Source organism: Ovis aries, chromosome 6 (genome assembly GCF_016772045.2).
Source record: "Ovis aries strain OAR_USU_Benz2616 breed Rambouillet chromosome 6, ARS-UI_Ramb_v3.0, whole genome shotgun sequence".
In the NCBI taxonomy this organism is placed as follows: Eukaryota; Metazoa; Chordata; class Mammalia; order Artiodactyla; family Bovidae; genus Ovis; species Ovis aries.
Genome location: NC_056059.1, coordinates 103,712,719 through 103,728,202, shown reverse-complemented (window position 1 = coordinate 103,728,202; position 15,484 = coordinate 103,712,719).

Below are 15,484 nucleotides of genomic sequence, written 5' to 3'. Positions count from 1 at the left end.
AACAGATAGCTAGTGGGGACCTGCTATATAGCACAGGGGGCTCAGCTTGGTGCCCTGTGATGACCTAAAGCTCATCAGGAGTGGGACAGGGTGGGAGAGGGAGGTCCAAGAGGGAGGAGATATGTGCATACACAGAGTTGATTCACTTCGTCATTGTACAACAGAAACTAGCAACATCCCAAAGCAACTATACCACAATAAAAAATGAAAACAAGTACAAAACAACAGAAATGTGGGCTTCCCAAGTGCCAGTAGTGGTAAAGAACCCGCTTGCCAGTGCAGGAGACATAAGAGATGCAGGTTCAATCCCTGGGTCAGGAAGATCCCCTGGAGAAGGGCGCAACAACCCATTCCAGTATTCTTGCCTGGAGAATCGTATGGACAGGAGCCTGGCAGGCTACAGTCCGTGGGGTCGCAAAGAGTCGGACACAACTGAAGCAACTTAGTATGCATCCACAGTGTTGTAGGGTGGAAGTGCCAAATTAAGGTGTTTACAGGGCTGTGCTCCCTATGGAGAATCCAGGGGAAGTTTCCTTCTTGTCTCTTTAGCTTCTGGAGGCTCCCGGTGTCCCTTGGCCTGAGGCCACATTGCCCCGATCTCTGCCTCTGTCTTCGAGTGATTCTCCCTATGTCTTGTCCTCTTTTATAAGGATACTGAAACTGGATTTAGGGCTCACTTAGATAATCCAGTATGAGCTCATCTCATGATCCTTAATTGTATCTGCAAAGAGCCTTTTCCCAGACAAGTTCACGTTTACAGATTCCAAGATGTTATTATAAATTATACAGTTATTTAACTACATTGTGATCATTCCTAAGAAGGAAGAAACGATGCTAGGAGATCATGTAACATGGAGCTTGGCCTGTCTGAGGATCAGAGAATCTTCCTCAAGGAAATCAGCTCCAAGTATTAGCTAGCTTGAAGGGGAAGAAAAAGAGAGTGAATAGTGGTATGAAGTCTCCAAGTTTGGACTTGACCTTGCAGTTGAAAGGGAGCCACTGAGAGTTCTTGCTGCTCCTGCTGCTGCTGCTGCTGCTGCTGCTAAGTCGCGTCAGTTGTGTCCGACTCTGTGCGACCCCATAGACGGCAGCCCACCAGGCTCCCCCATCCCTGGAATTCTCCAAGCTAGAACACTGGAGTGGGTTACCATTTTCTTCTCCAATGCATGAAAGTGAAAAGTGAAAGTGAAGTCGCTCAGTCGTGTCCAACTCTTTGCAACCCCATGGACTGCAGCCTACCAGGCTCCTCCATCCACGGGATTTTCCAGGCAAGAGTACAGGACTGGAATGCCAGCGCCTTCTCTGGAGAGCTCTTGAGGAAGGGCATTGGTGACAGAATTAAAGGCGGCCTGATGAGCATGTGTAGAAGGGCAGGCCAGCCCCACCAGCTCCACTGATGACTCTGCAGACACCCATGGGCTTCTACTGTATGCCCGTGCTCTGCCTGGGTGACTGGGCCGTGTTGTGGAAACAGCTCTGCCCTCAAGGGCTCATGGACCACATAGAGAGACAGAAGAATACATGGACCACTATTGTGGGGTAGCTCAGAATGACAGGAGTGCAGGGAAAGGAACTGTTAGGGCCACTTAGGCGGTCAGGAGGGGCTTCCTGGAGGAGGAAGCAGGCATTTCAGATAGGGGACAGCATGTGATGAGGGACCACGGAGGCATGAAGAACAAGGCATGGATTTCAACCCACTGTCCCCTAGAGGACACTGAAGGTTAAGAGACTCCAGATGGGGGCTTTCCAGGTGGCACTAGTGGTAAAGAACCTGCCTGCCAGTGTAGCAGACGTGGGTTCAATCCCTGGGTCAGGAAGATCCCTTGGAGGAGGGCATAGCAACCCACTCCAGTGTTCTTGCCTGGAGAATCCCATGGACAGAGGGGTCTGGTGGGCTACAGTCCATAGGGTTGCAGAAGACCCTGGTTTGAGTCAAGGGTCAGAAAGATCTGCTGGAGAAGGCATAGGTTACCCACTCCAGTATTCTTAGGCTTCCCTGATGACTCAGCTGATAAAGAATCCTCCTGCAATGTGGGAAACCTCCATTTGATCCCTGGGTTGGGAAGATCTCCTGGAGAAAAGAACAGCTACCCACTCCAGTATTCTGGCCTGGAGAATTCCATGCTCTGTATAGTCCGTGGGGTCACAAGGAGTCAGACACGAGTGAGTGAACTTCACTTCCATCCCTGCAGGACAGGTGCTGTGATTCCCATTTTCTAGATGAGACAATGGAGACTCAGAGAGGCCAAGTTACTCTAACAAAAAGGATCTGGAAACTATAGCCAAGTCTCTGCAATCCCAAGGTCATGCTCTCCATCAATTCATTTTAAAATCCAAAGGATGGTGATGAGAACTATGCTGAGTGAAAGCAGCTGTATGATTCCAAATATATAATTGTATCAAAATGACAAAATTCTAGAAATAGAGAACTGGTTAGTGGTTGCCAGGAGTTGGGGAAGTGGCTGTGACTATAAAGGTTTAGCAATAGGGATCTTTGTCTTGAACTACTCTGTATCCTGACTGTGATAGCCACACACGGAGCTGCATACATAAAATTGCATAGGACTAAACGATACGTACACGAGTTCATATAAACCCAGGGAAATCTGAATAAGGTGGATGGCTGGTACCAAGGTTAATTATGATACTGTGTTATACTTTGGCACAATATTCCCATGGGGAAAACTCGATGAAAAGTACAGTGAGTTGCTCTGTATTTTTTCTTACAACTGCATGTGAATCTACAATTATCTCAAAATTAAAAGTTAGCAAAAAAAAAAAATGGTAACCATTAAAGTAGCTGATCAAGGCTCTTGCATTGGACAGGGCTCTTCCCTTTGGCAGGCATATGCCGCAGGGTGGGGGGGATTCTCCTCCAGAAACGGTGGAGCAGCCTTGAGGGAGGCAAGGCAGGAAAGCACCCTAGTTCTCTACCACCGTCAGTGTGGAGGCTCCGGCCTTCTCAGCCACAAGGTCCCTGGGCCAGAACAGGCTTCCTTCATCTCCTTTTCCCCTTTCAATGAAAACAGCTTTCTGTGGGCTATTTCTGGTTCTATGAATAATACATGCTCATGTAAAAAGTTCAAACAGTACAGGCAGATATAAAGAGGAAAACAAAGTTCACCTTGAATCTCAATGCACAGGGTAACCCTCATGGGCCCTCGGGTGACTGGTCTTCATGCAGCTCCTCCAGTGCAGATATATGCGACTATGAACAGACTACTTTTATGCAGCATATTTTATTATGGAGGCTTGGAACTATATGCTATATACATACAGATATACACACATGCACACACACATGTAGGGATTTGGAAAATCATTGAACCCATCGCAATTACATTTGTCTGCTTCTAACTTTTCATGCTCATCAACACCTGGTGAAAATCCCTGCCAGCATCCAGAGGGAACGAGACTCACCCTTTTGAAAGGTTGAAAGGATGGCTCCTATGATTGCAGGCATCCTTTTGTCCTTGCCAGCTAAGAACTGTGGACAATAAATACCCTTGCACGCGCATCCTCACATAGCTTTCTACAGATGGATTCCCAGGCACAGAATTGCTGGTTTGAGGTTTAAACTTTTAGTAGACATTGAGAGGTCACCTTACCAAGATTCTGGGACACCTTACCCTTCTATGTCAATGTATTTATTTCCCATCATCAACCAATGCTGATGTTACCACGTACCATAATTGTTGCCATTGTGATGAGTATAAAGTGATATGTCTTTTTCATTTTAGTTTTCATTTCTGTGTCTATTGGGAAATTTGGCAGAATTTGAATATATACATAACTTTAGATTTGCTCTTTTGAGAATTGTCTGTTCAACTCTTTTTAGTTGGGGCTTTTTTCTTTTGTCAGTTTTTAGGAGCAGTTACATCTTTGCCTATCATGACTATCCAGGCACTTTTTCTAAATCCAGTCTTCATTGCTGGATGAACTGTGAATTTTTCTTCACCTGTGGCATCTTTGTCACATTACAACAAACTTTTTATATAATCAAATATATAAATATTTCTCACTTTATCTTTCTTATTAAATATAGTTTCTGAGTTTTATTCATGATAAGAAAGTCTCCAAGATTTCTAGACTGTACATGCAGCCTCTTAGATTTTCCTGCAAGAAAAAAATTCGTTTCATTAACAGTTATTAGGTAGTGTTTACTCAGTTCAGTTCAGTCTCTCAGTCGTGTCCGACTCTTTGCGACCCCATGAATTGCAGCACGCCAGACCTCCCTGTCCATCGCCAACTCCTGGAGTTCACCCAAACCCACGTCCATCGAGTCGGTGAAGCCATCCAGCCATCTCATCTTCAGTCGTCCCCTTCTTCTCCTGCTCCCAATCCCTCCCAGCATCAGAGTCTTTTCCAACGAGTCAACTCTTCGCATGAGGTGGCCAAAGTACTGGACTTTCAGCTTTAGCATCATTCCTTCCAAAGAACACCCAGGATTGATCTCCCCAGAATGGACTGGTTGGATCTCCTTGCAGTCCAAGGGACTCTCAAGAGTCTTCTCCAACACCACAGTTCAAAAGCATCAATTCTTCAGCGCTCAGCTTTCTTCACAGTCCAACTCTCACATCCATACACGACCACTGGAAAACCATAGCCTTGACTAGATGGACCTTTGTTGGCAAAGTAATGTCTCTGCTTTTGAATATGCTGTCTAGCTTGGTCATAACTTTTCTTCCAAGGAGTAAGCATCTTTTAATTTCATGACTCACAGTATAGCAAATTGAAAAGTGGCTTGACTGGCAAATGTGACCCTATAAAGTACTAAAATAGAAGTTTTATATTATTACAAAAATATTTTCAACTTGAGATATTGCAAGAATGCCAAATGATATACGTAATGTATATATTCTCCAAAGCTCAATAGAAAAGTTTCAGGAAAAGTCAGTTGCACTACATACTGCCTTAGAAAGAAAGATTTCCTGAAAGAAAGAATGAAAAGAAAAAAAGGAGGAAAGCAAGAAAAGGGGAAAAGGTACACACAAAATCCGTGATGATATATGTATGCTGCTGCTGCTGAGTCGCTTCAGTTGTATCCGACTCTGTGCGACCCCATAGATGGCAGCCCACCAGGCTCCCCCGTCCCTGGGATTCTCCAGGCAAGAATCCTGGAGTGGGTTGCCATTTCCTTCTCCAATGCATGAAAGTGAAAAGTGAAAGTGAAGTCGCTCAGTCGTGTCCAACTCCTAGCGACCCCATGGACTGCAGCCTACCAGGGTCCTCTGTTCATGGGATTTTCCAGGCAAGAGTACTGGAATGGCTTTCCATTTTAATACATGCATAGATATGTGTATATGCATGTATAAAAGAATATATACACATATAAAAGGAGGCAGCAGAGGATAAGATGGTTAGATAGCATCACCTACTCAGTGGACATGAATTTGTGTAAACTCTGGGAGATAGTGGAGGACAGAGGAGCCTAGTGTGCTACGGTCCATGGGATCCCAAAGAGTCAGACACAACTTAGCGAGTGAACAACAACATATATATATATATGTATATACATATATATATACACACAGAGAGATGCAGTGTAATATTACTTAGTCATAAAGAAGAATAAATTTTGCCACTTGCAGCAACATGCATGGAATTAGAGGGTACTATGCTAGGTGAAATAAGTCAGGCAGAGAAAGGCAAATACCGTATGATTTCACTTATATGTGGAATCTAAAAAATAAAACAAACTAGTAAAAATAACAAAAATGAAGCAGACTCAGATCTAGAGAACAAACTTGTGGCTACTGGTGGGGACTGCAGTATAGGGGTAAGAGAGAGAGATGTTAACTTCTGGGTGTAAGAGAGGCTATAGGGATGTATTGAATAACATGGGCAATAGAGCCAATATTTTGTAACAACTGTAAGTGATTTGTAACCTTTAAAGATTATATTAATTTTTTATTTAAAAGAAAACATGCAATTAAAAAAAAAAACAGTGAAATTTTACTGCACATAAGCAGTGTAGCCCCATAAGGACTTGAGAGAGCTTCAGGTAACCATAGTCTTTCAACCAGTAAGAAATTTTGATTGCCCCTTCTGAGAAGAAAAGATGAACAGAGGATTCAATGCACAATTATTAAGCAGAAACTGGTGTGATCATAGGATTCATTACTTTAAGATTTTACTACAGTCAAGGAATAAAAATATTAAAAACTAATTGTCATTTTACCCACCATTCAACTTAAGAAATGGAATGTTACCATGTCACATGAGCCCTTACCTAGTTAGTAACCATTCTTTTCAAGCATGTGTTCATCTCTTTCCTAACTTCATACACATGGTATCATATATATTAATATCAGTATATATATTAATATAGTGTTTCCCAGGTGGTGATAGTGGTAAAGAACCCACCTCCCAATGGTGGGAGACATAAGAGACTTGGGTTTGATCCCTGGGTCAGGAAGATCGCTTGGAGGAGGCCATGGCAATTCACTCCAGTATTCTTGCCTGGAGAATCCCATGGACAGTGGAGCCTAGTGGGCTACAGTCCATAGGGTCGCAAAGAGTCGACCCTAAGTTGTGCTGAAACAACTTAGCACACATATATTAATATATATTTTACAAAGTTTTAGTTTTTACATGACATTGAGTTTTAAAAATTCATCCATTTTGACACATATGGCTGAACTGTAAATAGATAGTCCGGTGATTTTTTTTTCCTATTTAAACAGTGTGGCAATGGACACAAGGATTCATATCTCCTGATGCACAAAGATAGATTTCTAGAGCAGGGTTTCTCAACAGCAGAACTATTGCCATTTGGGGTAGGATAATCTTTGGGAGGAGGAGTTGTCCCTGGCCTCTAACCACTAGATGCCAGTAGCATCCTCCCACCTACTTGTGACAACCAAAAATGCCTCCAGATAGTGACAAATGTCCCCCTAGACAGCAAAGTCACCCCAGGTTGAGAAGCGCTGTTACAGAGTATGTGCCACAGGAATGGAATTGCTAGGTCATGGCCATGAACATCTTCAACTTTACAAGACAACTGCCAGTTTTCCTAAATGTTCATGCCAATTTATCTTCCAACCAACGTTCTCCAAAAAATCCAGTTCCTCCTCATCTTTGCCAACATATTCTCTTGGCTGAATGTTAACTTGTTGCTGATCTGGTGAGAGTAAAGTGGTGTCTCAGAGTCATTTAATCGTGAATTTCTCTGACAGCAACTCTTCCTGTGTTTCTGGCTACTCATACTTTGTCTCAATGAACGTGCCTTTCCATGTATCATGCCTATTTTCCTACAAGGTAGTCTTTTTCATATTATTTCAGGGATTGTTTATATTTTCTACATACTAATGTCTTGTTGAGCATATGTTTTACATGTATCTTCTTTCAGTGATGGGTTTGTCATTTCATACTAATATACTTTACTTGGGGTGAATATAAATATTAATTTTAATACAGTCCATTTTTCAATCTTTTCATTTATGATTTGTGCTTTTTGCATTTTAAGAAGTTCTTCCATATCTTGAAGCACTAAAAATATTCTCCCATATTCCCTTCTAAATGTTTTAAAGTTTTACTTTGTCTTTTTAAGAATTAATGCCTTTGGAATTGGGTTTGGTGTGGATTGTGAGCTAGAGATCCGATTTCAATTTCTTCTCTGATAGGAATAGCCAGTTGTCACGTCATCACTTATTTAAAACTCCATCCTTCCTCGCAGTGAACTGCAGTGCAACCTGTGATATATATCAAATTTCCATGTATTCATGGTCTGCTCATTTTATCCCATTTGTCTATCTCTATGTCAATATCACACTGTCATAATTACTTTAACTTTACAGTAAGTATTAATATCTGTCAAAGTTAATTCCACCTCATTTGTACATCTTTTAAAGGAACATTTGAGCTATTTTTAGCCCTTTGCACTTCCATATACATCTTGGAATTAGCTTGGCAAATTTTGCAAAGAACCTTATTGGGATTTTGATCAGAACTGCATGAAACCACACAATTTGGAGAGCTGCAACACTCTATCAAGTCCTTCTATTGATAAACACCTCTATTTACTTGGGTCTTCCTAAACATCTTTCTATATGAAATTATGATTTGCCACTTTAAAGTCCTGCATATCTGTCAGTAAATGTATTTCTCATTTCGTTTTGCTTTTGTAAATGGCATCTTTCTTAAAATGACAAATGTTCTTTATATGATAAGTTGAGGATTCTCTATGTGTTCATTAAATAAAGCTGGTTATAAATGTGTTGTTCAGATATTCTCTATGTTTACCTGCTCCTTTTTCCTCTTTGGCTTACAAATCATCAAGAGGTACATTGACAGTTCACACTTATTTTGGATAGCTACTATCAGGAAAGCCCCGAAAACAACAGGTGTTGAGAGGACGTAGAGAAACTGGAATTCTTATGCACTGTTGCTGGGAATGTAAAAATGGCACAGCCATGTGGGAAAATGGTGTGGTGATTCCTCAAAATGTTAAATACAGAATTACCATGATGGTGGTTTAGTCACTAAGTCAAGTCGGACCCTTGCAACCCCATGTACTGGAGCCTTCCAGGCTCCTCTGTCCATGGAATTTCTTCAGGCAAGAATACCAGAATCGGTTGCCATTTCCTTCTCCAGTGGACCTTACCAACCCAGGGACTGAATCTGTGTCTCCTGCATCGTAGGCTGATTCTTTACTGCTGAGCCACAGAATTACCACATGAACCAGCAAGTTCACATTTATACGCAAAAGAAGTGAAAGTAGGGCCTTGAACAGATATCGATACACTCATATTCACACCAGCATTAACTACAATAGCCAAAAGCATTAATTAATTGTTGTTCAGTCAGTCAGTCATGTCTGACTCTTTGCAGCCCCATGGGCATGCCAGGCTTCCTGTTCATCACCATCTCCTGGAGCTTACTCAAACTCATGTCCATCGAGTTGGTGATGCCATCCAACCGTCCCATCCTCTGTTGTCCCCTTCTCCTCCTGCCCTCAGTCTTTCTCAGCATCAGGGTCTTTTCCAGTGAGTCAGCTCTTCGCATCAGGTGGCCAAAGTATTGGAGATTTAGCTTTACCATCAGTCCTCCCAATGAATATTCAGGACTGATTTCCTTTAGGATTAACTGGTTGGATCTTCTTGCTGTCCAAGCGACTCTCAAGAGTCTTCTCCAAAACCACAGTTCAAAAGCATCAATTCTTTGGCACTCAGCTTTCTTTATGGTCCAACTCTCACATCCATACATGACTACTGGGAAAACCATAGCTTTGATAAATGGACCTTTGTTGGCAAAGTAATGTCTCTGCTTTTCAATATGCTATCTAGGTTGGTCATAGCTTTTCTTCCAAGGAGCAAGCGTCTTTTAATTTCATGGCTTCATTCACCATCTGCAGTGATTTTGGAGCCCCCCAAAATTAAGTTTGTCACTGTTCTCATTGTTTCCCCATCTATTTGCCATGAATTAATGGGACCAGATGCCATAACCTTATTTTTTGAATGTTGAGTTTAAGCCAGTTTTTTTCACTTTCCTCTTTCACTTTCATCAAGAGGCTTCTCAGTTCCTCTTCACTTTCTGCCATAAGGGTGCTGACATCTGCATATCTGAAGTTATTGACATTTCTCCTGGCAATCTTGATTCCAGCTTGTACTTCTTCCAGCCCAGCATTTCTCATGATGTACTCTGCATAGAAGTTAAATAAGCAGGGTGACAATATATACAGCCTTTTCATGCTCCTTTCCCAATTTTGAACCAGTCTGTCGTTCCATGTTTGGTTCTAACTGTTGCTTCTTGACCAGCATACAGGTTTTTCATGAGGTGGTAAGGTGGTCTGGTATTCCCATCTCAATTTTCCACAGTTTGTAATGATCGACACAGTCAAAGGCTTTAGCCTAGTCAATTAAGCAGAAGTAGATGTTTTTCTGTCATTCTCTTGCTTTTTCTATAACCCAACGGATGTTGGCAATTTGATCTCTGGTTCCTCTGCCTTTTCTAAATCCAGCTTGAACATCTGGAAGTTCACAGTTCATGTACTGCTGAAGCCTAGCTTGGAGAATTTTGAGCATTACTTTGCTAGTGTGTGAAATGAGTTCAACTGTGTGGTAGCTTGAACATTTCTTGGCATTGCCCTTCTTTGGGATTGAGTGGCCACTGCTGAGTTTTTCAAATTTGCTGGCATATTGAGTGCAGCACTTTCACAGGATCATCTTTTAGAATTTGAAATAGTTCAGCTGGAATTCCATCACCTCCACTAGCTCTGTCCTTAGTGATGCTTCCTAAGGCCCACATGATGTCTGGCTCTAGGTGAGTGATCACACCATTGTGGTTATCTGGGACATTAAGATCTTTTCTGTACAGTTCTTCTGTGTATTCTTGCCCCCTCTTATTAATATCTTCTGCTTCTGTTAAGTCCATACCATTTCTGTCCTTTATTGTGCCTATCTTTGCATGAAATGTTCCCTTGGTATCTCTAAATTTTTTGAAGCTATCTCTAGTCTTTCCCATTCTGTTGTTTTCCTTTATTTTTTGCCCTGTTCACTTAGGAAGCTTTCTTATCTCTCCTTGCTATTCTTTTGGAACTCTGCATTCAGATGGATATATCTTTCCTTTTCTCCTTTGCCTTTCACTTCTTTCCTTTTCTCAGTTATTTGTAAGGCCACCTCAGAAAAACATTTTGCCTTTTTGCATTTCATTTTCTTGGGGAGGGTTTTGATTGTCACCTCCTGTGCAATGTTATGAACCTCCATCCATAGTTCTTCAAGCACTCTGTCAGATCTAATCCCTTGAATCTATTTGTCACTTCCACTGTGTAATCATAAGAGATTTGACTTAGGTCATAGATGACTAGCCTAGTGGTGGTAGCAACCATGTATCTAGGTCACACCTGAATGGTCAAGTGGTGGCAGCAACCCAAGTATCCATCCATGGACAAATGGATAAATAATATGTGATTGATACACACAGACACACACCAGAATATTCACTCTTAAAAAGGAGGAAAATTTGACACCTGTGACAACATGGTTGACTTTATGCTCAATGAGATAAGACAATCATGAAAGGACAAATACTATGTGATTACATTTATATGTGGTCCCTACAGTAGACTCATTGGAAAAGACAGCTGGGAAAGATTGAAGGAGGCAACAGAGGATGAGTTGGTTGGATGGCATTACCGATTCAATGAACATGAGTTTGAGCAAACTTCAGGAGATAGTGAGGGACAGGGAAGCCTGGTGTGCTGCAGTCCATGCGGGTGCAAAGAGTCATACACGACTTAGTGACTGAACAACAAGAGTAGTCAAATTCACAGACACAGAAAGTAGAATGGTGGTTATGACGGGCTTAGGGAGAATGAAAAATGGGAAGTTATTGTTTAATGGATATGGAGCTTCAGTTTGGGATGATGAAAAAGTTCTGGACATGGATGGTGGTGGTGGCTGCACAGTGTCAATCTGAATATTCTCAGTACCACTGAACTGTGCTCTGAAAATGGTTCCAGTGGTAAACTTTATATTTCACCACAATAAATAAAAATTTAAAAAGAGGTATGGTGAACTGTCCCACTAAGACAGTGGATTTGTCAATTTCCCCTTTAGTTCCCTCCATCTTTGTTTCATATACCATGCATGTAATTCTAGCTTGTGGCCTCCTGCTCCTGAATTCATTATGTGGTAGTAATCTTCTTTATCCTAATGATTGTTTATTTTAAGGTTTATTTTGTTCAATAGTAAAAGCTACCACAGCTTTCGTTTACTTCATAAATTTTGTTTCATCCTTTGACTTCCAACCTTCCTATGTCCTTCTCACAGTTCAGGTGTGGCTTATATACTTGGGTTTTGAATTTTTACAACAATAACACTTCAGCCTAAGTCAATCAGCTTGTTCACCTAAGCAGATCATAAGTGTAGGTCTCTTTAGAGCTGTTTCTACCCATCTGATTTTGTCTTGCTTTTTTCTCCTTCTTCTTTTTTCTCTCTTTCTTCTTCTTTTAAATTACATGAACTTTTTCCTTATTCTATTTTCCTCTCTTTGAAAGGTTTATTTTCATCTTTTCAGTTATTAACCTGAAAGTTCTACCATATTTATTTTGCAAAGCCTAAATTAATCAAACTCTCAATTGTCATTACAAACGTCAAGTACTTTAACGTCAATCACTTCCCTTTCAGGTTACATGGTTTTTATCCAGTATTTTAATTATGGCTTCTATTCTTATAAACTCAATTAAGTAGCTCACTAATTTTATATACATAATATGTATGATTCGATTTTAAATATTTTGTTTCCCCTTGTTTCCAGTCAATCCCTTAATTTCTTCTTTGACCCACATATCAATTTCAAATGTGTTGCTTAATTTCCTAATACTTGGGGGATTTTACATACATCTTCTTCTTATTGAATTCTAATTTAATCCTACCATTGGTGAAGATCATACTCTGTATAGGTTCGCCCCTTTTAAATTTATTGAGATGGATTTTATGGTCTGGCACAGGATCTAGCTTGTTGAATTTTCCATTTGTACTTGAAAAGATGCAATAGCTGCTTTCAATGGGTAGAGAAGTCTGTGAATGTCGATGAGGTCATGTTGGTTGATAAGGCTGTTCAGACCTTACACACCTACTGATTTTTGTCAATTACCAAGAGAGTGAGTGGTGTCAAAAAGTCTACAACTACAATTGTGAATTTGTCCATTTCTCCTTTCAGTCCTGTCGCTTTCATTCATGTATTTTGAAGCTTTATTATTACAAATGTGATGGACAGAGAGGCCTGGCGTGCTGCGATTCATGGGGTCGCAAAGAGTCGGACACGACTGAGCGACTGAACTGAACTGAACTGAAGGCTGTCATGTCTTCTTCACGAACTGATCCTTTATCATTGTGAAACCCCTCTGGTAACATTCTTGGCTGTAAAGTCTGTTTTTTTCTGATATTTGTATAGCCTTATGAAATTTCTTATCCTTAAGAATATCTAATGGTCTATTTTTCGAAAGACTTTTACTTTCAGCCAATCTTTCTTCATATTTAAAGAGGATTCCTTGTAAACAGCATATCATTGGGTCTTCCTGTTTATTCCTCTTCCATGGAGTGGTAAATCCATCCATTCTTAATGTAATTGTTAATACATGTGGGCTAAAGTCTGCCTTCTTGGTATATGCTCTCTGTTTCTCCCACTTATTTATTCCTTTTTTTCCCCCTTTACCCTTCTTTAATTTTAAATTAAGTGCTTTTAGTATCCCATTTTCTATCCTCTAGTAACTTTTCAGCTATATCTTTATTTTATTTCTTTTTACTGGCTGACTTAGGATTTATAATATGCATCTTTTATTTATCACTGCTGCTGCTGCTAAGTCACTTCAGTCGTGTCCGACTCTGTGCGACCCCATAGATGGCAGCCCACCAGGCTCTGCCACCACTGGGATTCTCCAGGCAAGAACACTGGAGTGGGTTGCCATTTCCTTCTCCAATGCATGAAAGTGAAACGTGAAAGTGAAGTCGCTCAGTCTTGTCTGACTCTTTGAGACCCCATGGACGGCAGCCCACCAGGCTCCTCCATCCATGGGATCTGCCAGGCAAGAGTACTGGAGTGGGGTGCCATTGCCTTCTCCTTTATTTATCACAGTCTAGTTCAAATAACACGTATCACTTCCCATGTAATGTGAACCTTATATTTCAGTCTTCTCCCATCCTTTCCTTTGTGCTAATGTCCATTATTTTACTTTGATATTTCTTATAAATTGAAAAAAATGAAAGTCACTCAGTCATGTCCAACTCTTTGTGATCCCATGGACTGCAGCCTGCCAGCCTTCTCTGTCCGTGGCATTCTCCAAGCCATGGAGAGTAGTGGAGTGGGTAGCCGTTCCCTTCTCCAGGGAATCTTCCCAACCTAGGGATCAAACTCAGGTCTCCTGCATTGCACGTGTGGTGTAATTATATTTGCTCAAAGCTGTCAATTTTAATTTTTGTGACAGCTTTATCAAAGGAAAATTAGTAAGGATAAGCTGCACATATATAAAGTGCTGATAAACATTGACACGTGTAGACACCTATGTAGCCATCACCACAAATCAAGATAATGAACGTGTTCATCCTTTGAAGGCTTCCTGGACCTGTTCTATGAGCCCTCCTTTCTGCCTCTACCCCTTCCCCACACAGGTGTTTTCCTGGTCTTCTTTCACTAGGCAGTTATTCTGAGATTCAGAATTTTTGTACCAATTAGTAGTTCACTCCTTGTCTTGCTCAGAAGTATCCTGTTGGACACCATTTGCTTGTCCAAATTCTCATGTTAATGTTTGGATTGTTTACAGTTTTCAGCTGTTACAAATAAAGACACTGAGAACATTTATGCATAAGTTTTTGTGTGAACATATGCCCTCATTTCTTTTGCATATGCATCTAAGAGTGTAAAATCCAGGTCAGGTAACAAATGGGGCTTCCCTGGTGGCTCAGTGGTAAAGAACTCGCCTGCCAAAGCAGGAGACATAGGTTTGATCCTTGGGTTGGGAAGATCCCCTGGAGAAGGAAATGACAACCCACTCCAGTATTCTTACCTGGGAAATCCCAAGGACAGAGGAGCTTGGTGGGCTACAGTCCACAGGGTCACAAGAGTCAGACATGACTGAGCGGCTAACCAACAACAGGTAACGAATGTATGTTTAACAGTTCTAAGAGCTGACAAACTGTTTTCTAAAGTGGTTGTACCATTTTACATTCCCACCAGCAGTGTATGAGAGCTCCAGCCAAAACCGGGCATGGTCTGCCTTTTTAATTTTAGAATTCTCATAAGAGTGTAGTGGTAGGACATTATACCTTTAATTTTCATTTTTATTTGCGTGATTAATGCTGTGACATCTTTTCATGTGCTTGCTGTCTGTATGTCTTCTTATAAAGTGTCTATTCAAATCTTTTGATATTTTTAAATGGGTTTGTTTTGTTGCAAGAGTTGATACACATTTATTTGTATAATCATACAGTTTCTCCTAGTATATCATTTGTCTTTTCCCTGATTTATCAATGTCATATGCATTTGGTATTGGGCTTTTCTGGTGGCTCAGTGGTAAAGTATCCGCCTGCCAGTGCAGAAGACTCGAGATGCCGGTTTGATCCCTGGGTTGGGAAGATCCCCCAGAGTATAAAATGGCAACCAACTCCAGAATTCTTCCTGAAAAATTCCATGGACAGAGGAGCTTGGTGGACTATAGTCCATGGGGTCTCAAAGAGCCAGACACGACTGAGCACACAACCTCTCATGCATTTGGTATTGTACCTAAGATCTAGGCCCGAGCCCAAATCACAGCAATCTTCTCTGATGTTTTCTCCTGGAATTTTTATAATTTTTATTTTTATGTAAGTCTATGATCTATTTTGAGGTAATTTTCACATATGGTTTAAAGTATGGATCACAATTCATTTTCATGTAGATATCCAATTGTTCTGGCACCATTTGTTGAAAAGACTGTCTTCTCTACAGAATTTTCTTTGCACCTTTGTCAAAAATCAATTGACCACATAATGTGTGAGTCTATTTC